Source organism: Puma concolor, chromosome C1, assembly GCF_028749965.1.
Source record: "Puma concolor isolate L17-30 chromosome C1, mPumCon1.1.hap2, whole genome shotgun sequence".
Taxonomy (NCBI): domain Eukaryota; kingdom Metazoa; phylum Chordata; class Mammalia; order Carnivora; family Felidae; genus Puma; species Puma concolor.
The window spans coordinates 50,624,088-50,648,939 of record NC_141674.1 but is presented as its reverse complement, the minus strand read 5'-3'; the positions used below and the strand labels follow the sequence as shown (position 1 = coordinate 50,648,939).

The 24,852-nt window shown below is 41.9% G+C and overlaps 1 protein-coding gene across 3 annotated transcripts in view; it reads left to right on the top strand.

Annotated features, from left to right (window-relative positions):
* The window catches only part of TM2D1 (TM2 domain containing 1), a 92,440-nt gene extending 68,476 nt beyond the window's left edge, over nucleotides 1-23,964 (top strand). Inside the window, exons 7-8 of one of the 3 annotated variants that reach the window (XR_015254749.1) lie at nucleotides 19,144-19,189; nucleotides 23,263-23,964. The gene's annotated coding sequence lies outside the window, so the exon portion shown is untranslated. Of the gene's footprint in view, nucleotides 1-19,143; nucleotides 19,191-23,262 lie in introns of those variants that run through there. The other 2 variants (XM_086717150.1, XM_086717151.1) reach the window with 2 other exon arrangements.
* Nucleotides 23,965-24,852: the final 888 nt, after the last annotated feature.

Genomic DNA, 24,852 nt, shown 5'->3' with positions numbered 1-24,852 from the left:
AGAGAGAGACAGAACACGAGTGGGGGAGGGGCAGAGAAAGAGGGAGACACAGCATCTGAAGCAGGCTCTAGGCTCTGAGCTGTCAGCACAGAGCCCGATGCAGGGCTCAAACCCACAAACTGTGAGATCATGACCTGAGCCAAAGTCGGATGCTTAACCGACTGAGTCACCCAGGTGCCCCAATTATGTCTGCTGTGTGAGGGGAGGATGGTGACATATATGCATGTAAACTCTCATTCAGTTGTTAAACCCTTACTGAACAACCAAACATGTACTCAGCACCGTGAAGGCATATGCATATGTAAATGTAACATGTGACTAATGCCTATAGATGATCACAAACACACTGTAACAAAGAAATGTGGAGAAATGCTCTGGAATGGTCCAGAAGTCATCAAGGAACAACTTTAGTTGAATTGAGCCCTGTGAATCAGTCAATGTTTCATCCTTGACTGTAGAAGTAGAACCACCATAAGTATTATGGAATAAGGGATTTATTATAGCAATTAGATGTGACATAATTGTGGGAGGGTCTGGGGAAGTAAGATCCAGAAAAGGGAACTGGAGGACCAGAAATAAAATGGCCAGCCCAGCTGAAACACTGACACTGATAGATGGGTAGGAGCTTGCAAGGGATACCTGGGAAGGCAGGCGAATCTAGCCTCTGGGATGGGACCAGCAGGCACAGTGCTGGAGAAATTCATGGAAGGTTGCTGATTCTGTATCTGGGGGTGGGCTGGAGCAGTGAGTGGGCAACAGGACCAGCAACTGGGAAGAAGAGCTGGTCACAGAGCAGGGGACACATTTGAACCTGCTACTGCTTCTGCTTTTGCCCCTCACCACACCTAATCAAGACTGTAACCTTCCAGAACTCTTGCAAATTTGTCTTTTGGGTCAACTTTAATGTGCAATCATACAGGAAAAGAGATCATGAGAGATGTAGTTCTAACTTAGCTACGTGGACACAGTTCAAAACATCACACCTCAAAAATGTGGCACAAATCTGCATAAGAGAAGGAGTGAGCAGAGCATGTGGGAAGGTTTGTGGACACGGTCTGGTGTAGGAATGAGTAAGTTAGTATTTAGGAAACCATGAATAGATGGGCCTGGGTATAGTGAAGGGGCTTATGCTGGAAGATAGTGGAAGCTAAGGTTAGAAACAAAGATTGGAATCATTAATTAATGAATTAATTAACCTATTCAATCATTATTTGTTGAGCACATTTTATCTACCAGGCACTGTACGAAGTGCTAGGAGTATGGTGATAAATGAAGAGCCAGATTTTGAAACAATTTGTATGTTAGACTAAAATATTTGTTCAGTTTTTGATCCTTTGTTTGAGAAATAGTAGACTCTTCCAGTTGGGACAACTGATTAGTTGAATTTCTGCCCTTAATTCAACTCAACCAATACTTAACTCATTTCAACCAACATTTAAACCTCTTCTCTGTTCAAGTTCCTCGCAGACAGTCACTGTCCTCTCTAACTGTGAAACATGGCTGCACCTGATAATATTGGTCAGAGTAGAGATACTAAGTCACTTCTTTTCCCTGGCAATTTTCTTTTTTTTTTTTTTTTTAATTTTTTTTTTCAACGTTTATTTATTTTTGGGACAGAGAAAGACAGAGCATGAACGGGGGAGGGGCAGAGAGAGAGGGAGACACAGAATCGGAAACAGGCTCCAGGCTCTGAGCCATCAGCCCAGAGCCTGATGCGGGGCTCGAACTCCCGGACCGAGAGATCGTGACCTGGCTGAAATCGGATGCTTAACCGACTGCGCCACCCAGGCGCCCCTCCCTGGCAATTTTCTAGAATGTTTTGTGCTCACATTTTATTTTATGCCATGATGTTTTTCTTCAAAGCAAAGGTACTTATTTATCAGGCACTTAAGACAAACCACATACAGGTTGAATGCCTTAAATTCCCAGATTTTTGTTGAAACCGATGTCATTTCAGAGCTCTGTGCTAGTCAAGTGTAGCACAGCCTAACATTGTGCTCTTGCTTGGCATACATGATCTCATTGAATTCTCCCAAGCCTTAAAAAGGTAGATACTATTAGTTGGACCCATTTTGTGGAAGTGGAAAGCAAGACTTAATGAGATTAAGTAACTTTGCCAGGATTATGTAACTAGTAAGAGACTCAGCTAGGAATCCAGTCTTCCTAACCACTCCATAGTCAACAAATGAGCAGTTAACTACTTTATCATTTGGCGACTGGTGACTTTAAGAATCCTGCAGATGACTCAGGGGGAATATTTTATAGGCAGGATAGATGTCTAAGAAGAATTGCTTATTGTCTTAATAGATACAGATTAAAAATAAAGTATCTGCGGATGCGAATCTGTAAAGAGCAAAGAGTGATCTTTGAGGACTTTCACTCCAATGGTTCACTCCATTGGTTCACTCCAATGGTTCAAGTTGGCCTGCGCCTTTCCTCCAGATTCCAAGATGCAGGCATCTGCAAGTTAAACCCTTGTGATATATGGACAGTTTTGAGGATTGTGTGGTGGGTGTGTTTTATTTTCACAACTCACCCCTGAACTTATTATTGGATAATGTGGATATGCTGCCATTTCTGCTAAATAAGCAATTATAATGAGGATCCCATTGCTCATTGTGTGTTGTGTGTGAGAAAGAGCACCGAATCTTTAGAGTCAGAACTGAATTAAAATAAAAAACAGGGGTGCCTGGGTGGCTCAGTTGGTTAAGTGTCTCTCTCTCTCTCTCTCTTTTTTTAATTCAAGTTTGTTTGTTTGTTTGTTTTGAGAGAGAGAGAGAGAGTACTAGCAGGGGAGGGGCAGAGAGAGAGGGAGAGAAAAGTCAGGGGGTTCAATCCCATGAACCGTGAGATCATGACCTAAGCCCAAATCAAGAGTCGGATGGTTAACCTACTGAACCACCCAGGAACCCCAAGCCCCCAACTCTTGATTTTGGCTCAGGTCATGATCTCACGGTTTGTGGGATTGAGCCCCACCCACATCAGGCTCTGTGCTGGCAGCATAGAGCCTATTTAGGATTCTCTCTCTCCCTCTCTTTCTGTCCCTTCCCTGCTCGTGTGTTCTTTCTCCCTCTTTCTCAAAATAAATAAACATTAACATAAAATAAAATAAAATAAAATAAAATAAAATAAAATAAACAATATTTGACCCTTGAAGGGTTTGCCACAAAGTCAGAAGCATTTCCTTCCTTTCATTTCTATTTTACCACTTGCTGTTATCCCAGATCCTCACTGAGGTGTTTCTTTGTATCAGTTTGACACGCTGTACTCTTTGGTATGGAGCCCATTATCCTCACTTTGCTGTATCTAGTAATAGATTTCTTCATTACTTTGTGGTTTACCAAGCAGTGTTGCATTTAACTCTCATCACAGCTTAGTGAGGTAGAGAAGGCTGGTCCTACTCTCCATTGTACAGCTGAGCAAACTGAGGCCTGGAGAGAGGAAGAGACTTGCCCAGCTAGTTAACGGCAGAGCCAAAACTAGTCCTAGCCTTTTCTGCTCTGCCTTGTAAGTAATGTCAGTCCTGGGAAGGAGAGCACCATAGTTACGAGTCAGATTGTTAACTTGTTAATCATATTTTCACATGTTGACATTCTGTTTTCTTTTGGACCCATTCTAAATTAATTTTTGGATGTGGACTACATGAGGTGTTGTTGAGGGGGAGCGGGTGGACGGGAATCCAAAGAACACAGGTCTATGACCAATGAGCTGCTTTCTTTACAGCACAAGCGATCTAAACCAAATGTGACAAATGGGCAGAATCTCATAAGTATTCCAGCTCTTCACTTCCCTAGTTTGATTACATTGTACCGGATGGCATTTGGAACTCGGTTCAGGGTGCATGGAGCTGAATTATGCAATTCGCCAATATGCAATTAACTGGAGTAGCAACACATTCAATCTAATGGGGGCCAGACAGAGACTGCATAATTCTTGGGAGCACAAGTTGATTATGCAGTTAAGTGATATGCACTTAAGAGAAGTGCACCACATCTATCTGATCCCATTTCTTCCAATAGATTCTTCATGGCACTTTACTCCAGCCTTTCTGCTTTTATGGTCAAACATATTCTAACCTGTATCCACTTGAAATGAGAACCTTACAGTTCATATGTAGATTTGGGATTCATTTCTTTTAAGAACCAACCTTTAAAAATCTTAACTCTTGAATGCAAAAATGGATAGGCATGTGAGACGGGAAAGGGGCGAATCAGGGGGCTCAGTATGTCTGGGTCTTGAAGATAGGGAACAATACCTGAATTGTACAATATAGGGTGCTTCGTTTTCAGTTTCTTTCTTTCCCCTTGGTTAGGAAGTTGTGTTTCAAATGCAAACGTGAGGTGCATGAAAAGATTTCTTTTTTAAAAGCAACGGGCTTTGCAGTATTTTTTTTTTTTAACTTGAAAATGGATATTGTAGAAAGGGGGCCCTTTTACGAGAAACTCCAATTAAATGACAGTTCATTGAGTGTGGCTAGTTTTAAGTTACTCTGATGATGATGGATCGTTAATTTAATTTGGCAGGTTTTACTGGTTTACTGTATGCTTGCTGTATGCCCTGGATCGACCTAAATCCTTTGGGGGACCCCCAGAAGTATAAAATATGGCTGCCTGTCCTCAACCTTCTCAGTAGGTCATGAGTCATGCGTACAAAGTAATTGAGGAACAATAAAACACAGCATATGATTAGGTGTCCAGTATGGTTGTTAAAGATGAAAAGAAATCAGAGAAGGGAGGAAAATAAACCAGGCTGGAGTTTTTCATCACTAGAGGGAGACAGAGGGAGAAGCAAGGGTCGGAGCTTCACATGTTAGGTCAATCAAAACTACTCTGCAAAGCTATTCCTGTCCCAAATTTACAGATGAAGAAACAGAGGCTCAGAGAGTTGAAGGAACTTGTTCATGATGCACAGGTAGTAGGAAATAAAGCTAGAATTTAGAATCAGGTCCACCTGTCTCCACGCTTCCTCCTTGGAGGTGTTCAAGTGGGAAGCCATGGCAGACAGGCTGTGGAGGATTCAGACACCTGTTGGGAGAATTAATTGTATGCTCATCACCATCTCTCCCAGCCCTGTGGTCCTATGGTCTGGAAAGATTTCAAGAAGCAGGTGGGAGCTGTGGTCTCAGTTTTAAAAGAACTCCTTCTTATCCCTTTAGCAGAAGAGATCCCAGTCTTATAGACACAACTCTTCCTAAGTTAAATGCATTTCCACAAGCTTAGCAAAACCAAATGTGGTGACAGAGCAAAGAAGAGAGTGACTTAGTATTGGGACTGTTGTGGTAGGCGAGGAAGAGAGAATAACAAAGATTGTCATATTATCATCAAATCTCCTTTCCCTGGAGGAGAAGATGCTCCTGGCCCTGGAGTGGAGAGCCAGGTGTGGCTGGGCCCTGTTGGGACCAAATGGGTCACTATGTTTTAGGTTTGTATCAAAAGCACTTCAGGACTTTCTGCTACTCAGTTATTTACTCTTTACCTGTATTCATTATCTACTGCTGTGTAACAAACTTAGCCACTTGAAGCAACAACCTTTAGTTATGTCACAGTTTCTGTGGGTATGGAGTACATGCATGGGGTGGCTGGTTTCCTTGCTCAGAATCACCAAGACTGCAATCAAGATGCCATCCAGGGGTACCTTCTCATCAGGAGGCTCAACAAGGGAAGAATCTACTTGGAAGCTCATTGAAGTTGTTAGTGGAATTCAGTTCCTTGCAGCTCTGGGACTTGTGGTTTCTGTCTTCAGTGGCACTTTGCTTTTGGAGAGCACTTTGTAGTTTTTAAATGCTTTTCCAGTCTAAAATCAACCACATGTATTTTCTTCCTATTCTCAGCTAAGGATTCTACCATTCAAACAGTTGTCTAAGCTAAAATCCTGAAAGTCACCCCTGATTTCTCAATTCATCAGCAAATCCTATGGGCTACACTTCCAAAATAACTCCTGCATCCAACAGCTAGTTTCCATTTCGTAGTCCCCACCGTTGTCTGAGCCAGTATCATCTCTCAGTCGACCTGCTATAACGAGTTTCTCACTGCTCTTCCTGTTTGCTTTTCCTTGAGTGCTCCTCAAACCCATTCTCCACTGAGCAGCCAGGGTGGTCTGTGAGAGATGGAAATAAGGTCATGTCACTTCCTTACTCAAAAATCTTCCCATGACTTGTCATTGCAGTTACAGTAAAATCCAAATTTCAATCCTCTGTGATCTGGTCCCTTCTTGCCTCTTTGATTTTACATCTTATCATTCTCCTTGGTCATCATGTTTTACCAACTATGGCTTCCTTCTGTTCCTCAAATGTGCCATGACCTTGTCTGCCTTACAGTCTTTGCACTTGTTGTTCCCTTTACCTGGAGCTCACTGTCCTTGGACTTACACATGGCTGGATCCTTTTCATTAATCAGGTCTCAGTTCAACGTCTCACTTTACAGAGAACATCTCTCACCGCCTTTTGCAAAGTAACAATTACCTCTCAATCTAAAATCCCTTATCCCATTACTTAATTTCCTTTTGCTCATGTCACTTATTGCTGTCCAAAATATCTTCCTTTTTCCTTCCTTCTTTCTTTCTTTCAATGGTTTATTTTATGTGTCAACTTTCCTGGGATACAAGGTGCCCAGATTGAACATTGTTTCTGGGTGTGTCTGTGATGGTACTTCCAGATAAGATTAGCATTTGAATCAGTGGATTCAGTAAAGCACATTGCCCCACCTAGCGTGGGTGGGCCTCACCCAATCTGGTGAGAGCCTGAATAGAAGAAAAAGACAGAAAGAAGGAATTTGCTCTTTGCCTGACTTCTCGAGCTGCAGACTTCGGTCTTCTCCTACCCTCAACTGAGTTACACTGCTGGCTCTCTGATTCTCAGAATTACACCCTGGATTTCCTGCATCTCTATCCTTGATAGCAGATCATGGGACTTAGCCTCCATAATTATATGAACCAATTCCTTATTATCAATCTGATCTTTTTAATAATTAAACCCTATGTATCTCCTATTGGTTCAGTTCTCTGGAGAACCCTGACTAGTACCTTTTCTCCCTCCCTTCCTCCTTCTCCCTCTTTATCTCTTTCGCTCTCTTTACTTATATATCTATTTTATACATCATTATTGCCTTCTTTCTAGAATATAAACTCCATGAGGGAGTTTTAGCACTATGACTGGCGCATACTAAATGTTTAATAAGAACGTGTGCAATAAATAAGTGAACCTTTTGATGAGGGTAAGAGACAGGTTGTTAATTCCCATTTTTATCAGAAACATTAGGCCACTTGCCCAAAGTGAAAGTATCATCCAGTGTTTAGCCATGAGCTCTTCAAAGGGCTGGATTATGTTTTACACACTTTTCTTGCCCAGCTGGTATACGGTTCCTGGGAACAGGATAGAGTAGTGGTTAGTTAGTTGGAGTCCCGACTCTGCCATTTACTGTGTGACCCTGGGCAGGGTATTTAACTTTTTTGAGGCACAATTTCCTCATGGAAATACATATTAAATAAATATTCCTCAGTGGAAATAAAAATAGTACATACTTTGTAGGGTGATGAAGAGTAACACAATCAGGCCAAGCTCTTAGCTCACCACATGGCACATATTGAAGGAATACATTTTCATTTTCTTCTTTGTCTCTTTTTTCTCTTTGTAGGCTTTCAGTTAATTTTGAGCCAAATCATTCATTTTTCTGTAGCTTTCAAACTGTGTCAATGAATCAACTTATTTACTTTCAGTTTCTCTAACCCCAAGCAAGGATACTTTCTTGACTTCACACCAATGTGAGTGGCATCCACACCATGCAAACCAGCAATTCTGCCCAACTGGAAGATGCTCCCATTCCCCCTTCCAGCCTTCTGTGAGCTTCATGGCCAAGGGCCTGGTAAAGGGGGGGGGGGGGGGGAGCTGCTACGGGTGGTTGAAGCTTTGCTTTGGGTGGAAATATTTCAGACCCTGAGCACTTCCAGGGAGTCCACCTCCATACTGGATTTTTAGAATCCCTCTTGTGGTGCTTTCTTTAGAGATGGAGAGAACGCTTCTCTCTCTCTTCTTTTATCTTCTCCTATTTCCTTTCTCTTTTCTCCTTTGCCCGGTCACTGCCACCTTCCTTTTTTGGCTTCCCCCATCTATGTGTCAACATATTAGCTCTACTCAAAACCCTCTACCTTTGAATCTCTTTCTTTACCGAATCTGCCCGAAATGCAGCAATGACAAACAGAGTTGTGGGATGTCAAACAGGAGTCACATGGGCCTGTGTTGATGTTGAAATGATTTGCTACTTGTTACCTTTGTGACCTTGTGCAAGTTCTTTAACTTCTTGGAGCCTCTATTTTCTCACTGGTAAAATAAGAATAACGTCTACCTCACAGTTTATCAATGAATATTTGATAAGTTACCTAGTAGATGTTTAAGCAGTGTTAGTTTCATCTCCCATCTCCATGTCCCAACCAAATGGACAGATTTGAATCTCACTCCAAAAATAAGAGTCAAACTAATGTTCACCACTGCTCTATTTATAATAGTCACGGATTAGAAGCAACCAAAATGTCCTCTAATAGGTGAATGGATAAACTGTGGGTTTAGTGTCACCATACAGTGGAATACTACTCAGCAATAAAAAGGAATGACCTATGAATGCACACAGCAACATGATGAATCTCAAAAACATTATGCTAAGTGAAAGAAGACATACACAAAAGGGTGTATACTCTGTAATTCTGTTTATATGAAATGTTAGACGAGACAAATATAATCTACGGTAGAAGGCAGATCAGTGGTTGTCTGGGGAGAGGGGTGAGAGTGCGATCTGATTGGCACAAAGAAACGTTTTTGGATGATGGAATCCATGAAAGTGATTATGGTGGTGGTTGCATAAGTCTATGGCTTTGTCACAAGTCATGGGTATGTACAATTAAAATGAATGCCTTTTACTCTATGTAAACTCTACCTCCATAAAGTTGAGTTAGAGAAATAAGAATCAAGAGAAATCGACAACCTGGATAACTTGCTCTTCACGGTACCTGGCAATGTGATTTTTCCTTTAACACTCATCATCAGAAAAACAATTCCTTTGTTGTACAGATATTCCAGTAAGTGGTATTAGCCACTCCTTGGAGTGAGGAGGAGTTTGGGTGTAGAGTGTGGTGCTTTCATGGTTTGGGAAGGAGAACATCTGTTGTCTCCCACCAGCCTTGTTCCTTTGTTCCCCGAGGGTCTGGGGTGTGTTCTATTACTTTATTAAGCCTTCTCAAGTTCCGCCCATCTTCTTTCATCCCCCACTTTCCCCTTTCCTTTTCTTCCTTTCTTTGTATTTCTTTGCCTGCCAAGTTGTGTGAGGTTCTGAATCACAGAGAAACAGATCACTTCACATTAATCTGAAAAGCCAGGTTCAAACAGGAAAAGTAAGCAGGAAGTTTTCAGATGATTGTCTTGAGATAATCCAAGACAAAGTTCTGCTTTTTACCCTTGTTCTCATAATAATCTGGGTTTCTTAGCCTGAATAATTAAGGCTAATTCTTCGTTACTCTCTTCATCTGTGCCAATGGAGCTCCCGGGTGTCTGGAATTTGTTGACGAGGAAAAATGTTATAGAAATACTTTGGAATCAATCGTGATGAGCAAATTTTTAAAAGAAATTATTAAAAAGTTATCATTGTAAAATGCCCAGAAATAACCATGTTACTTCTTTGCTGAGTATCTTTCTCATTTATCTTTTATATTTTTATTTCTTACATTTTTAACATCAATATGTACTGTTCTATAACTTGCTTTTTCTAATTACCAATACACTTATAAATTTTTCATGTCTATACATACATTAATTCGAACCATATAAAATTGCTGTTTCTATAGATCTATACAGGAAAGAATTGTTAACCTAATACATTTACTCCAGTATTTTAATGGGTACATAGTATTGCATTATATGGTTATACCTTAATTAAAAAAAAAAAAAAACATTTCCCTATTGATGGACATTTAGTTTGTGTCTATTTCATTTTGCCAGTACAAACAGAACCATAATGAATACACACACACACACACACACACACACACTACACACATTTGTGTGTAGTGTGTGTGTGTGTATATATATATATAATGTCTTTGCACATAAGTTTATATATGTCTTTGTGTTAATACAGTCATAAATATCTTTGTGTATGTGTATATCCTTGAATGTATATACATACACATGTACAAAATATTTGGGTATATTTATCAGTTTTTCTGTGGAATAGATTGGATTTCAATTTCATTTCAATTACTACCAGTGTATTTTATTTTAATTTTCTAATTTTTTAAATGTTTAAATTTTTTTTATTTTTGAAAATTTACTTATTTATTCTGAGAGAGAGTGGGAGGGGCAAAAAGAGAGGAAGAGAGAAAGAGTCTTAAGCTGGCTCTGTAGTGTCAGTGCAGAGCCCAATGTGGGGCTTGAACTTATGAGATCATGACCTGAGCCAAAACCAAGAGTCCGTCGCTTAACCGCCTGAGTCACCCAGGTGCCTCCCTACCAGTGTATTTTAGAAGGAAGATAAGAGGTAACACTGTAGATATTTTTAACCAGAATAGAATGGTGCAAAGTTAAGCCATGGAGATGTTTACTCATAACAGACACATTTTCTGCAGTTATTATTAACGTTTCAGAAAATACTGTTTTCTTCCAGGTATGTAAATTTTGTGTTCACTGTGGTAGCATAAGCAGGTGGGTGGAAAAGTGCCCAGTCCGTTATGCATGACCATGAAAGTACCGTCGTCCCTAAACATACAGCTTTCTTCTCCAGTACATTTATTAAATCTGTTCCAATTAATTGCCTGTTCGATGCTCAGGTGGCTGCCGCAAAACTGATGCTCATTGGAAGCTGCGAGAAAAGATCAGAGAAATGTAAACGATTGACGATCCAACAAGAGGGCATTGTCCCCACTGGAAATTCATTAGGGGGAAGGACTTTGGTGCATATAAATAGGGTTTGGAAGGAGGCATCTCCATTAGCTGCTCAGGATACCTTGCCCATGTGGAGAGATCTGGATTGCTCAGTAGCAGTAAGGAGATGCTAAAATGCTGAGACCCTTCCAGGTCACTCAGACTTAAGGTTTTCTGTGTTGAGATCCATTGGCGTAATTATTAGTAATCAGTAAGTGGTTCATAGGCTACCTACAATAGGCTACCTGTTTCCTCTGAGGGTGCTAACCTAGTTAGGGTCATTGACTACCTGATGAAAGTGCTAGTCCCGCCTGATACTTCGAGGTTAAGTACTATATTATCCACCACATTGGATTCAAGCAAGCTCGTTTGAAGTGTAGGGTGTGAGTGAAGTGACCACGGACATTTTCAGTTGTGTGGAGACCTTCAAGCCCTGAGAGCTGTGCTTTTAATCTCAACCCTCATTTTCATGAGGAATATCCCATGTCGGGCAACAAAATGGAGAGGCCATAGTGATTTCATTCATTCATAGTGGTTTTCATTCTTTTCTTAGGACACTGGTTTGAAGAGGCCTAATTATGCCATGGACACAAGCAAAGACAGTGAAACAGATCCTTCTGAGTAGTGTGTTTTAGTATAATTGCCTCTTCCAGATTTTCTCAAGGAAAAAACATTTGCTTTTTGGCATTTGGTCTTAGTATTAGGACAACTTACAGACTGTGGGCAAAGGCTTTGTGAAAACAGGCATATTGATGCATAAGGTTAGGCTTTTTTTTTTTTTTAGGTGAAAATAAAATTTGGATTTAAAAATTACTTTAATGCATTTAGTGAATACTCTTTTTTCTAAATTTTTAAATTTTTTAAAAATTTAAAAAAAAATGTTCATTTATTTTTGAGAGAGACACACACAGAGCACAAGCTAGGAGGGGCAGAGAGAGAGAGGGAGACACAGAATCCGAAGCAGGACCCAGGCTCTGAGCTGTCGGCACAAAGCCTGATGTGGGGCTCGAACTCACAAACCGTGAGATCGTGACCCGAGCTGAAGTCAGACACTTAACCAACTAAGCCACCCAGGCGCCCCTACTCTTTTTTTATTTTTTATTTTTGAGAGAACAAGAGAGACAGACAGATAGAGTGTGTGAGCAGGCAAGGGGCAGAGAGAGAGGGAGACACAGAATCTGAAACAGGCTCCAGGCTCCGGGCTGTCAGCACAGAGCCCGATGCAGGGCTTGAACTCACAAACTGCGAGATCATGACCTGAGCCAAAGTTGGACGCTTAACCTACTGGGCCACCCAGGTGCCCCCATTTAGTGAATACTTTTAATGTTTTGGAAGAATGTTATACTGAGTTAGACTTCGCAGATACTTCTTGAGGACCTCCTGAGTTTAGTGCTACAGATGCAATCCCAGACCTTGAGGAGATCAGGTCCAGAAAAGAGGTTGTATCCTGATTTTTTTTAATCTACATATTTATAATGTCAAAATATGAGATTGTATTAAGAATTTATGTTTCTTTAAACCTTTAAAGTGGAATGTTAGAAAGAAGAGTCGGAGCCCTGGAATCCTAGCATCTTTGACCTTTAAATTGTAGATCATGAACTTCCCAAAATAGTTTAAAGTTAACCTGCAATGGAGTCATACGGAAGCACAGGGATGGCCATTGCACACCTTCAAAGTCTGACTCTTTCCCTGCCCTCTCGGTGAGAATTCCTACCATTTTCATTGCTTTCAGAAAGTCCTAGAAGTCTTCAAGGAGGTTCTCATGCATGCATACTCCACCTACCAGTCCTTGGTTACTTGTGGTGGCCTCCATTTTGTTCCTTACTTCTCTAGCTCCTTGTAATGAATCTCCTTTCATGCGCTCAGTCACCAGAGACCCTCTAGTTGCAGACCCACCCAAAGCCCCCAGTGGCCGCTGGTGCCGGCTGGCCTGTATGGCCATGCCTTTGTCGACACCTCCACCAATTCTAGTGCTGCCACCCACCCTCCTACAGATATGGTCAACACCTTTCCTCTCTTCCCCTGCCTGTGGCCAAAAGGCTCTAAAACAAAACCAGAGCAGACACCTGGATCCCGTTAGCGATCTGTTCAGGAGCCAAGTAAACAAGGAATTTCTGAGTCACAGCCTTTCAGTCCCCCACTTTATAGCTTTCTGCTTGCTACCTCATCAGGCAGGAGAGGCCTGACATAAGAAGCTCTATCTTTGAGTCAGATGCCCCAACCCGGGCCCCATTTCTGCTCTCATTTACCATCCCCCTGGGAAGAGCCGATTCCACTCCAGAGCGATTTGGAGAATCTATTGTGTAGGTGTGTTTGCAATAAGGCACATGCCTATGCTCCCCACACCCCTAAAATTAGCTCAGAGAAACATCCCTTTCTTCCTACAGTCAGCTCTTACTGCCAAGGAGGAGCAGATTTCCTGAGGCTGTTTGTCCCAGACCTTCCCATTCCCAGTAGGGGGTCTGGGCTGCCTCATTTTATAGCCTGCCTTAGAAAAGAGAACAGTCTGCTTTGGTCAAGAGGCTAAGAATCCCAGCACACAGAGCAGTTAGGAGCAGAGGCTTTGGGGGCCAGACCCCGATTCTGCCATTTCCTAGCCAAGCTAACACTGCCCTGTGTCTGTAAAGTGGGTAAATCCCTGCGATGGTACGTGAACCCTAAGGTAGGGTGTATAAACTGTGTTTAGCTTTGACTCACAATAATCACGCAGTTATCGGTTGCTACTAATAAGAACAAAAATAGCTAAGTGGTTTTTTTTTTAACAGTAGGATGTATGGCAGTAGTGTTCTATCTTCTTCTCTCCAGCTTCCTATTCTCTGCAATCCATTTTTTTTTTACATTTATTTCTTCTTGAGAGACTGAGACCGAGCCCAAGTGGGGGGAGGGGCAGAGAGAGAAGGAGACACAGAATCTGAAGCAGGCTCCAGGCCCTGAGCTGTCAGCACACGCCCAACACGGGGCTTGAACTCACAAACCGTGAGATCACGACCTGAGCTGAAGTCGGACGGTCAACCGAATGAGCCACCCAGGTGTCCCTCTGCAATCCATTTTCATTCAGTTACCAGATTCATCTCCCCCAGAACATTTTATTTATTTATTTTGAGAGAGAGAGAGAGAGAGAGAATTAGCGTGTGTACGAATGGTGGAGGGGCAGAGAGAGAGAGAGGGAGAGAGAGAGAATCCCAAAAGGCTCTGAGCTGTCAGCACAGAGCCCCAGGCAGGGCTCTATCTCATGAACCGAGAGATCATGACCTGAGTGGAAATCCAGAGTCGGATGCTTTACTGACCGAGACACCCAGGCGCCCCAGAACATGTTGATTATATTGGTCCTCTATGTGAAAACGTTAGATGTGCCTCCTAGTACTCACAAATAAAGTGTGAAGTCCTTCTCTCTGCTCAGAGCTTTGATCTGGCCCCAGCACAACATTACCTCCTTTTCTCCACTACTCCTCTTCACACATCCTCCGCTCCAATTAAAATCAGCCCACATTCTGGAAGTACACCCACACACCCTGCACACTGCTTGTTCTTTTATCTGGAATCCAGATCTCATCTCTTCTTTGCGCCTGGCTCAAGTATCACCTCCTCCGCCCAGCCCATAGTACACCCCATAGCTCATTATGGACTTTACAGACTTAGGTGCATTTACTCCGCCTCACCACACAGTTATCTCTGCAAACTTTGTGCTTCAAATTTACACATATATCTCATGCATCAGATGATTGATGATAGGATCTGTCTGATGATGCATCTTCATATTCCTAAACCCGGGTTTCTTGAACTCAGCACTATTGACATTTGGGGCAGAATAAAATTTTGTTGTGGGAGATGTCATGCGTATTGCAGACGATTCAGTGGCACCTGTGGTCTCTATTCACTAGATGCCAGCAGCATCCCCTCACCCGAGTTGTGACAACCAAAAAAGTTTTCAGACATTGTCAAATATCCCCCAGAAGGCAAAATCATCCCCATTTGAGAACCAGTGTCCTAGACCGAGTTTGGAGGTCTGAACATGGATGGTTCATGGCAAATGCTTATGAAAAGAGGGAAGGAGGTTAGCTTAGGCCCTTTTAATTTTAAATAGCAGTGAAATATATAATTAATGATATTCTTTCAGTAATTGGAAATAAAGTATAGAGCTCCCATGAGAACTCAGAACTAGAGATAAAGATCTGAATGTCACTGGCATGGAAGCAGCCAATAGGTATTTATTGTACAGCGTAGTGCTTAGAAGTCTGGAGTGAGGTAGGATTTGGGTTCTGATACTGGTCTCACCACTGTGAGCTGTTACCATGGGTGAGTACTTAAACCTCTCTGAGCCTCAGATCTCCTTCTGTAAAATGGGGATAATTGTAACCTACATGGAGTTGTTATGAATTAGATCATGTACTTACAGGGCTTAGCAGAGAGCCTGGAATGTAGTAAGCACCAATAATAGTTTAAAGCTATTTTTTTTAAATGTTTATTTTTGAGAGAGAGAGAGAGAGAGAGAGAGCGAGCACGCGAATGTGAGCTGGGGCAGGTCAGAGAGAGTGGGAGACACAGAATCCAAAGCAGGCTCCGGGCTCTGAGCTATCAGCACAGAGCCCGACATGGGGCTCAAACTCACAAACTGCAAGATCATGACCTGAGCTGAAGTCGGACACTTAACTGACTGAGCCACCCAGGTGCCCCCAGTTCAAAGCTATTATTAATATTGTGATTATTGTAATAATGATTCATTTCTTTTTTTTTTTTTTTTCAACGTTTATTTATTTTTTTGGGACAGAGAGAGACAGAGTATGAACGGGGGAGGGGCAGAGAGAGAGGGAGACACAGAATCGGAAACAGGCTCCAGGCTCTGAGCCATCAGCCCAGAGCCCGACGCGGGGCTCGAACCCACGGACCGCGAGATCGTGACCCGGCTGAAGTCGGACGCTTAACCGACTGCGCCACCCAGGCGCCCCAATAATGATTCATTTCTAATCCCTTCAGAGGTCATGACAGTATTACTTCCATTTTATAAATGGGTTGTGGTTAGAGTCTGGATCTTTTGATCTCCAACTTTCCCTGGATCATAGTCATTTGACATAACGCAAATGAAGTCATTTACAAGAAGGATCTTCACTTTATTTGGAGACTGAGCGCTAACTGCCTACAGCAAAAATTCCTTTTCAATTGGTAAATACCAGCTTCATCTGTAACTATCACTGGGAAGCTCAAGAACTGCTTATTAAGCACTTTGGGTAAGTAGATGTGCTAGCTACTGGATAGAAGACACCTGTGTTGCTAAAACAAAGCACCTGCCTGTTTGTAGGTTACAAGCCCACAAGTGCAAAGATTCTGTCCTTTAGGCTTGAAAAAATGAATTCATAAGTTTAGCAATGGGTTGGCATCAGCTCCAGGCAGCATTTGATATTTGGAGTAAAGCAACATGAGCAGCTGCCTTGGCCCAGAGCAGAAGCTGGGACAGAAGCTCAGGGACAGGACAACAGGTAGGCAGGGAAGCCAATTTCCTCCTGAGATAGCCAATCAGCTGAGCATATCCATGCTGGCCAATCTACAGTAAAGAAACCAAACTCCAGAAACCAAACTTTAGAAACCAAACTCCAGAGAGGTTAGGAAAATTTAGCCCCAAACCATTTCTATCATCAACAAACTAGTTGACTGCGGGGGGTTGGGGGAAATCCTCTCCATGCCTCTGTTTACTCACCTGCAAAATAAGGGCGCCAGATGAAACAGGTGACCCTTACTTTGTGCTGCCCACCTTGGAGGTGGAACACAGTACTAATGTAGATAGTGGAGGACTTTTGTAGCAATTACTAGCCATTAACAAAATGCTTGACAACTCATAAATACACCTGAAAAAGGGGGGGGGGGGCTTGTTTTGATCACATTCGGTCTCTGTTGTTTGATAGAGTGGATTTGTTCATGTATTCAATAATTGAGCACATGCTATGCGTTCTGTCTGTAGTAGAACCGAATACTGCCTTTGGCCTTCAAATGGGGCTTACCTTTAACTAAGAACAGGTTGTCGGAGGGCATGATGTCTTTTCTCCCCCAAATACAAATCCCTGTACTGAATAGGGCTTGCCGCTCCTGATCGGTGTTGGAGATCCCTACTTCCCAACTCCCCCCACCCCCTCCTCTTACCCCGTGGGGAAGGGCTGGGACAGGCCCCGGCGGAGGTCCGTCCCCGCCCCCACCCGGTTTCTGCGGAAGCGGGGCATCTAAGCGGTGTGCCTTCCGATTCCTGTAGGTGGAGCCAAAGCCCCTGGCTGCGCCGCGGAGGCCGGCTTGCCGGGCAGCCCTGGCCAAGGTTCTTTCGCTCCCTGCCTCGCTTCCTCCCTCTCCCCGTCTCTCTTGTGCGGTCTCCCTCGACATCCAAACCAACCGAGTGCGTCTGAGGTGAAGTCGTGCCAGACTTGGAGCCGGCTGCCAGCTCCCTCTCAAGTCTTGGCTTCACAAAGGAAAGCAAATTACAAAAATGGAAATTTTCAAACTAGCGTTCAGTGGTATTCAAATCGACGTTTGGGTAGCACGCAGGCACAGACCGCGTTCGTGCTATTTTGCGATTAAAATGATACCGAAAATACCTCCTTGTTGGTTTTCATCTGCTAAAACGGCTTGTATCTTTCCCTCTTCGAATGTCCCCTCTGTTCGGGGAGCGGCAACCCCCTGACCACTCTCGAATTGCTAACATTGGGATCATCAGCGGCTGCTGAAATCTCGCCCCTGCTGACTTTCCTAGAGTTGAACTTTGAAAATGCCTGCGCTTTTCAGCCTGGAGAAATAGAAATGAAGTTTCTAGGTACTTTGCCAGGCAGTTCTGTGTTTTGTGTCAGGAACCACGAGTTCTGCGATAGCGCATAAATCCTCTACGTGTCATCTGGATGCAAGGAGAAAACCTGAATGTGTGCCTTGCTGGAGATGCCTGTTACCTCCTTCTCCCCTCCGCTTGCATTGAGTGCTCTGTCTTCCCCTTTTCATAGATGGTTTTAAAGTGGCCGTTGAGTTGGGTCTTGAATGGCTTTACTTATTGTCAAGTATTAAAAAAAAAAAAAAGGCCTTACCATGTCCTCCTTGCTAATTTTTTGCGGTTGCTAGACAGGCCCTGTCCCAAGTGGGTTTGTGAGAAAGGCGCTCCCATTGCCGGCTCCCCCCACCCCCTGGATTGTACCCTGTCTTTCCTTGGAAGCTTTGGCTGTCTCCTTACACAGCTGTGTTTGCGGTGCCTGGAGACAGGTGGGGGAGCAGCCTCCAGCTGAAGCTGCCAACTCCCTCTCTAAGGACTGTCTGAATAGCTATTAAAAACAAATGTAAAGATCACACACGTACACATGCACACACACATGCACACACACACTGTATTTATTTATTTTTTTGGTGGCGGTCATTCACTATGCCTGACTGCTGTACGAGGGCAGCTGCACCGGTTTGCCAGACTAAGTGTCGGGATCATCCTATTATCTGCACTCTCCAGGCCACATAAGCATTACCTTGGGCCACTGCTGCCTCTTTCTAGGTATATTAAAAGCTGGGTCCTGTGGCCTTGGCTAAGCTGTTGGACTGATTTTGATTGTGGGAGGGAGGACCGCCCATTTCAATAGGTCAACCTCAAACTTGCATGAACACAGGCAATATTCAGGCAGTAGTCACATGAAGTGAAGAGGTTTTTGCTGATTTGGGCCCACCCAAATTAGAATTCCCTGTCTGGCTCAAGTGATAGCAGATAAGTCAGACTAGGCTGGTAGTGTTTTTCAGACTTCAGAATGGAAGGGTGACTTTTCCAACTTGGACCAGACACCCTGAGGTCTCTAGTCCCGAGTACCCAGTGCTCTTTGGGACTCTCATATTTTGGCTTGTGCTGTTGCCTTCTCTTGGAATATCTCCCCCATCCTCTTCTTTGCTTAGCAAACTCCTGTCTATCCTTTAAGACTTATCTCAAATGCAACCTCTCTGAAGGCCTTCATAGCCACGCCCATGTGCCTATCCCCCACCCCCCCGTAAAATTAATAATCCGATCATCTGCTAAATATAACTCTATTACTTGATCTATATAACATGCTGCACTGTATTAGACATTTTTTTTTTTTTTATGCCTCTTTCTCCCCTGATAGAATATACTCTTTGCAAAGGCAGGGAACACATCTTATTTACCTCATATGCTCCACACTAAAAACACTCAGGAAAATCTACTGAATGAATAAAGAAATAAACTTGGTTTTCAAATATTTTCAAAGGAGCAATTTTTTTTCCAGATTCTCCTAGTTCCACTGCCAGACATCTATGACCGTGTCTGTAGAGGTGAGAGTAAATATTTTAAGTTTATGTTAAAGTCTGATTTTCATATCTCAGAGACATTCTCCTGCTTATGGTAAGAAAAGTTTGGTGTGGGGGCGCCTGGGTGACTCAACTGATTGAGTGTCCAACTTCCACTCACGTCACGATCTCTCATCCCGTTTGTTCGAGCCCCGCGTAGCATTGGGCTTTGTGCTGACAGCTCAGAGCCTGGAGCCTGCTTCACTTTCTGTGCCTCCCTCTCTCTCTGCTCCTCCCCCCACCTCAAAAATAAATAAACATTAAAAAGTATTTTTTAAACAGTTTGATGTACATGTAGGTGGAAAATTTCTCTGTATCCCCACCATCTGATTAAGGCATCTGTTCCTTAAAATCTGATGAGAGCCAGAGTATCACTACAGACATGGGAGCTTGTGAGAGTGATGTAGTTCTATCCCTGTGGGGTACTCTTACGAGTTATGCTAACAGGTTAGTATTTACTAGACTTTATTCATTAAGCTGTTGAAGCCACAAACCTGAAGATTTCCTTGGGCTTCCTCTCCCTCACTTCCCAGGTCCAGTTATCACTAAGTTATGTCACTTCTCCAAAATCTAGCTCACAGGTGTCCACTGCTCTTCACCTCTGCCATTGCTCCATTCGAAGCCGCTAGTATTTTTGATCTGGACAATAGTCAAGGTGTTCTAGTTAGCCTTTCTGCTTCTTGTCTTGCCTGCCTCCCATTATGTCACTCCCTGACCTACCACCTTTGAATGGCTGAACAATCCTTCTATAATCTTAGCATAATCGTTTACATGGCAAAGTTTGATCTGTCTCTTGCCTATCTTTTTAGCTTCTTTTTCACTGAATATACTAGCCTTCAGATCCTTGAATTTGCCAAAGTCTTGTCTACTTCAAGGTTTATCTATATGCTTACTTCTCCTGGGAATATGTATCCACTCTCTTGGATTGCTTCTCATCTTTCAAGGATCAATTTCAATGGTCCTTTCTTGGAGATGTGTTCCCTGCTTCTCTTCCCCTCTCCATCTCTCCTGGATAAGTCAGACCCCCATTTTTGTCCTTCCTGATGCTCTACTTTTTCTTTAAAAAAAAATTTTTTTTAACATTTACTCATTCTTTGAGAGACAGAGAGAGAGAGAGACAGAGCATGAGTAGGGGAGGGGCAGAGAGAGAGGGAGACACAGAATCCGAAGCAGGCTCCAGGCTCTGAGCTGTCAGCACAGAGCCGGACACGGGGCTGGAACTCACGAACTGCAAGATCATGACCTTAGCCGAAGTTGGACGCTTAACCAACTGAGCCACCCAGGTGCCCCTCTACTTTTTCTTCATGTTAATTATCACAGGTTATAGTTATAAAACTATTGATGTTTTCATTATTTTATGCCTGTCTCTCCATCCACAGTTGATCACATGAAAGCAGGGATTATATCTCTTTATTTAAAAGAGTTAACCTATAGATCCAGTGTCTAACATATGGTAGGTAGTCAAAAAATACTCTTTAGATAATTCTGCAACAAGAAATGCTAGCAGGTCATGTGTAACAGTCCTGTGACATGAAAATAGTTTCATGCTAAAAAAAAAAAAAAAAGGTAATCTGAAATATCTGAAATGAGACTCAAAGATGTTTATGCGCATGGAACAAGCAAGGGGAAGACTTGAGTTATGATATGATATCCCACGGCCTTTCTCCACTGCTATTTGAAAAATAAGAAGAGAACAAGAACAAAAATATTTGTTTTACAGCTCTACCAAGAGTCAGCCCTCCCCTTTCTCTCCCCCTTGCATCAAGTACATCCTGTACTTTTGGCAACATGTTGACTGGATATTTAAAAGCTGTGAACTGTTCTGAAAATTTCACATACTGGGTTATGGGCCATGTGTGTTTGATCAAAATTCAATTACTACACTGTACCATACTTGGAAACCTATCATCCCAAGTTATGAAGTATGACGAAATAGGCAAACCTAATTGGTTCAGTATGGGAACAGTATCAACCAACCTTGTTATGATAAATAGCTTCCTGTGTTAAAGGTTCTCTAGAGCTTATAAGTATCTTGGCTCACCTCCTTCAGTGGAATAAGAATATTGCTCCCAGGGACCCCCTCGATCACCGTCCCTCCGATGCAACAGCAGTTCAGAGTTTTCTTCAACTTGCTGCCCCTGAAAAAGAAAAATGCTGTGCAATTTCTCCTCTTCCTTTCCATTTCTTCAGTTAGAATTTGAGTACCTGGGAACTTCTTTAGCTTTATTTTTCTTGAGAAAAGCCATTAAAAAATTATGAAGCATTCCAAATACAGAAAACTAGACAAAACATCAGAAATACCTACCGCCTAGAAATAACAATAATTTTTTTCCTCTTTCCATTGGCTTTTTTGTCTTTGTTCTTATGTATTCTTTATTCTCTCTTTGGGAGCAAAGATAGACTACCTCTTATTAAAGCACAGTTTTCATGAGCTTTATCAACTAAGTGCTGACATACTTTGATACACTTGAATCAGGAGGATGTACATATTGTTACAGAGAAGTACCTGTAAGTTGCAAGTCTTCTCATGTGTTGAGATGGACTCAATAAGGATTGCTCATCTATGTTGTAGATGAGATCACAAGGATTCATAGAGGAGTAAGGTTTCTGGAGGTGGGGGGAGAGAGATCAAGAAATTGTCTTAACAGTTTTGAAAGGATAGAAAAAAAGGAAAATATTTCTGTGCTTTGTGGTCATCATGGGCATATGAACACAATTTTTCTTTAGAAGTGACATTTTGGATTGGGTTGTAAGTATTTCCTTCTAATGTTCTTTTTTTTTTAATTTTTTTTAATGTTTATTTATTTTTGAGAGACAGGCAGAGACAGAGTGTGAGCGGGAGAGGGGCAGAGAGTGAGGGAGACACAGAATCCAAAGCAGACTCCAGGCTCTGAGCTATCAGCACAGAGCCCAAAGCAGGGCTCGAACTCATGAACTGTGAGATCATGACCTGAGCTAAAGCTGGACACTTAACCAACTGAGTCACCCAGGAGCCCCCTCCTTCTAATGTTCTAAGTAAAAGGCAAAACAATTGGGTGATAGCCATCTTAACTTCTGAAAAACAATCAGTAGCATTGGCTTTTTCCTCAGAAGACAGTTGTAAGTCCAGAAAGATGTTCACATATTTACCCTTATTCAAGCCAATCACTTGCGATTGCTTTCTCAAGTTTGCTCTCATTCCCTGTTTCTATTAGACCATCCTCCTTAATCTCTTACCAAGAAAGCATGAAACCAAATCTACATTTCTCCCTCAGAAAAACATTTGTGTTCCGTAAAAAGTTCTTTTGGTAAAAAGCAAGGGCCTGAGTCTGTCTTTGACAACAATTCATCAATCATGAATGCTGCAATACATAACCAAGGCACAGAGAAAGATCCTTGGTGAGGGTTAATAGGCATCCCACACAAAGGAAAAGTGAATATACTGTGTGGCTTAGCAGTTTGAAATCACAATGCTGCCAAGATTAGATTAGAGACGTTCTTGTTCTCTGCAGTACCATTAGGTTTACTTTAGAAATTGCAATTAGCTTAAAAGTTGTGATTTCTAAAATGACCCACTTGCCTTTCTCGTTTTCCTCTATCAGGTAGATGCGAGTATCGTAATCCTTACGTAATTTCTAAATAGAACTTCCAGCAACACGCGCTCCCTGAGAGCTGTAAACCTCAAAAAATAGAATGTCACTGTAGGCACTTATGCTAATAAGTGCCTACATAATTTTTTTCACTTAACAAATGTTTGATTTTGGCAAATCAGCTTTTTTTTTTTTATTGAAACTTGCTTGATTGAATAGCACAGGATCTGCCAGAATACTACTACTGTCTTTGTACAGTAATTAAAGAAACAGTTCTTGTCATTCTAACAGGGACCAGGCTCTGCCTGCCTGTAATAAAGTTAAATGATAAAGAATACATAAAGCAAAAACTAAAGGGAAGTCAGTTACTAGCACATGGTTATTCCAGATGAATAGTAGACAAAATGCAGTGGTATGTTTTATAGAAAATGTTGAAAAAGTTAACAAAATTATATCAACGTTTCCAATTTAATGAAATAATCATTTCAGGAAAAGAAATTCTTCCAGACTTCAAGCCGTATTACAAAGCTGTAATCATGAAGACAGTATGGTACTGGCACAAGAACAGACACTCAGATCAGTGGAACAGAATAGAGAACCCAGAAATGGATCCACAAACGTATGGCCAACTAATCTTTGACAAAGCAGGAAAGAATATCCAAAGGAATAAAGACAGTCTCTTCAGCAAGTGGTGCTGGGAAAACTGGACAGCAACATGCAGAAGAATAAATCTGGACCACTTTCTTACACCATACACAAAAATAAACTCAAAATGGATGAAAGACATCAATGTAAGACAGGAAGCCATCAAAATCCTTGAGGAAAAAGCAGACAAAAATCTCTTTGATCTTGGCCACAGCAACTTCTTACTCAACACGTCTCTGGAGGCAAGGGAAACAAAAGCAAAAATGAACTACTGGGACTTCATTAAAATAAAAAGCTTCTGTACAGCAAAGGAAACAATCAGCAAAACTAAAAGGCAACCGACAGAATGAGAGAAGATATTTGCAAACAACATATCAGATAAAGGTTAGTATCCAAAATCTATAAAGAACTTAGCAAACTCAACACCCAAAAAACAAATAATCCAGTGAAGAAATGGGCAAAACATATGAATAAACACTTCTCCAAAGAAGACATCCAGATGGCAAACTGACACATGAAAAAATGCTCAACTTCACTCATCATCAGGGAAATACAAATCCAAACCACAATGAGATACCACCTCACACCTGTCAGAATGGCTCACATTAACAACTCAGGCAACAACAGGTGTTGGCGAGGATGCGGAGAAAGAGGATCTCTTTTGCATTGTTGGTGGGAATGCAAGCTGGTGCGGCCACTCTGGAAAACAGCATGGAGGTTCCTCAAAAAAATAAAAATAGAACTACCTTATGACCCAGCAATTGCACTACTAGGCATTTGTCCACGGGATACAGGTGTGCTGTTTCAAAGGAGCACATGCACCCCCGTGTTTATAGCAGCACTATCAACAATAGCCAAAGTGTGGAAAGAACCCAAATGTCCATCGATGGATGAATGGATAAAGAAGATGTGATGTATATATATATATATATATATATATATATATACATACACACACACACACACACACAAAAGAATATTACTCAGCAATCAAAAAGAATAAAATCTTGCCATTTGCAACTATGTGGATGGAACTAGAGGATATTATGCTAAGTGAAATTAGAGAAAGACAAATATCAAATGGCTTCACTCATATGAGGACTTTAAGAGACAAAACAGATGAACATAAGGGAAGGGAAACAAAACAGGGAGGGGGACAAAACAGAAGAGACTCTTACATATGGAGAACAAAGTGAGGGTTACTGGAGAGGTTATGGGAGGGGGGATGTGCTAAATGGGTAAGGGGCACTAAGGAATCTACTCCTGAAATCATTGTTGCATTATATGCTACCTAATTTGGATATAAATTAAAAAATAAAATAAAATGAAATAAAATAAAATTCACAAAAAAATTTTAAATCTATTTCCTAGAAAGCCACAATAGTTTGAAAAAATTCTTGCATTTAAAGTTTAAAATTGGTTCTGCTCTAAAAA